Source organism: Orycteropus afer, unplaced genomic scaffold (genome assembly GCF_000298275.1).
Source record: "Orycteropus afer afer isolate SDZICR_OR568_19922 unplaced genomic scaffold, OryAfe1.0 scaffold00846, whole genome shotgun sequence".
Classification (NCBI taxonomy): domain Eukaryota; kingdom Metazoa; phylum Chordata; class Mammalia; order Tubulidentata; family Orycteropodidae; genus Orycteropus; species Orycteropus afer.
Window position 1 is genome coordinate 369969 of NW_006922433.1, and position 2250 is coordinate 372218.

Consider the following 2250-nt stretch of genomic DNA (forward strand, 5'->3'; position numbering starts at 1 on the left):
GTGCTAGTTTGTCCACATCCTTGCCAGCATTTGTTATTTTCTGTCTTCTTGAACTTTGCTATTACTGCTGAGGTGAGATGATATGTCATGGTTGTTTTCACTTGCATCTCTCTAATGGTTAACAATTGTGAACATTTCTTCATATGGTTGTTTTCTGCCTGAATATCTTCTTTGGTGACGTGTCTGTTCATGTCTTCTGCCCATTTTTTTAATTGGATTGTTTGTCTTTTTGTTGTTGAGGTATTGGGGTTTTCTATAAATTTTAAGGATAAATCCTTTGTCTGATATGTCTTTACCAAATATTTTTCCCATTCTATACATTCTCTTTTAATTATTTTGGAGAAGTTTTTTGATTCACATAAGAATTTAATTTTTAGAAGGTTCCAATAATCTAGTTTATCTTCTGCTTTTTGTGCATCTTGGATTATGGGTGATAGTCTAGTAAACCATAAATTAGGGCCCATAATTTTGTGCCTTTTTTGGGGAGGTGAACTTTATAGTTCACCTTTAATCCATCTGGATTAAAGTCTTTGATCCATCTGGAGTTCATGTTTGTGTATTGTGTGGGGTATGAATCTTTTTCCACTTTTCTGCAAATGTATATCCAATTTTGCCAGCACCAGTTGTGAAAGAGACCATATCTTCCTCCATGGATTTTGGTCCTTTGTCAAAGATCAACTAACTATAGGTTGACAGATCTAGTTCTAGGTTCTCAATTCTATTCCTTGGTCTATGTGTCAGTTGTTGTACCAATTATAGGCTATTTTGACAATTGTGGCCGTGTAGTCAGTTTTGTTAGCCACAGGGGTCCAGGCGAGGAGAGAGAACCCAGCCAGGCATGCCCAAAGCAGCAGGACCAGAGAGAGGGAGAAAGGGGATTAAAAGCCAGGAACCTGGACAGAGGAGCAGTCAGCTGCAGGGATCCAGTTGAGGAGAGAGAACCCAGGCACACCCAAAGCAACAGGATGGGATAGCAGGAGAAAGGGGATTAAAAGGCCCAGGAAACCGAACAGAGGAGCAGTCAGCTGCAGGGATCCAAGTGCAGAAAGAGAACTCAGACACACACAAAGTAGCAAGATGGGAGAGTGAGAGAAAGGGATTAAAAGCCAGGAACCCAGACAGAGAAGCAGTCAGCCACAGGGATCCAGGTGAGGAGAGGGAAATCAGGTACACCCAAAGCAGCAGGCGGGGGGAGAGCGAGAGAGTGGGAGAAAGGGGATTAAAAGTCCTAGGAACCTAGAGAGGAGGAGTCTGCCACAGGGACCCAGGTAAGGGTAGTAAAAGAGGTTTCCAACAGGGAGACAAACTTATATATCAGTTTGTCCTACCATGGTGACTTGTTAATGTGAGTTTTGAGGCTGAGCCACTGGTGTTTCAAACCCAGCAGGATGCACATGGTGCACAGGTATCAGCCCAGCTTACAGACTGAGACAGACTAGGAAAAAGGAAGAGACCATCCACTTCTCAAAGAATTGGCCAGGGAAAACATTATGAATAGCAAAGAAAAACTGTCTGATACATTACCGCACAACATTATGAATAGTCCGGTTAGGTTAGAAGGATCTCAAAATAGGACTGGGAAAATGCTGCATCATCTGAGTAAACCCAACCTTACTCATATGGACAAGGTAAAGCTTTTGAGACTTCCATTTGCTTATGTGGCACCACTCAAATTGAAGAGAAACAGCCACAGACATCCATTAATCATTGGAACATGGAATGCACAAAGTATCAATCTAGGAAAATTGGAAGTTTTCAAAAATGAAATGGAACACATAGAGATTGATATCCGCGGCATTAGTGAGCTGAAATGGACTGGTTTTGGCCATTTTGAATCAGACAACTATGTGATCTACTATGCCAGGAATGACAGTTTGAAGAAGAATGGCGTGGCATTCATCATCACAAAAGATGGTTCAAGATCTGTTCTGAAGTAAAATGCTGTCAGTGATAGAATAATATCCATATGCCTACAAGGAAGACCCATTAACATGACTGTTATTCAAATTTATGCTCCAATCACCAAAGCCAAAGATAAGGAAATTAAAGATTTTTATCAACTTCTGCAGTCTGAAATTGACCAAACATGCACTCAGAATGTGTTAATTATCACTGATGAGTGGAATGCAAAAGTTGGAAACAAAGAAGAACCACTTGGTAGTTGGAAAATTTGGCCTTGGTGACAGAAATAATGCTGGAACTCGTATGGTAGAATTTTGCAAGACCAACGACTTGTTCATTGCAAACACC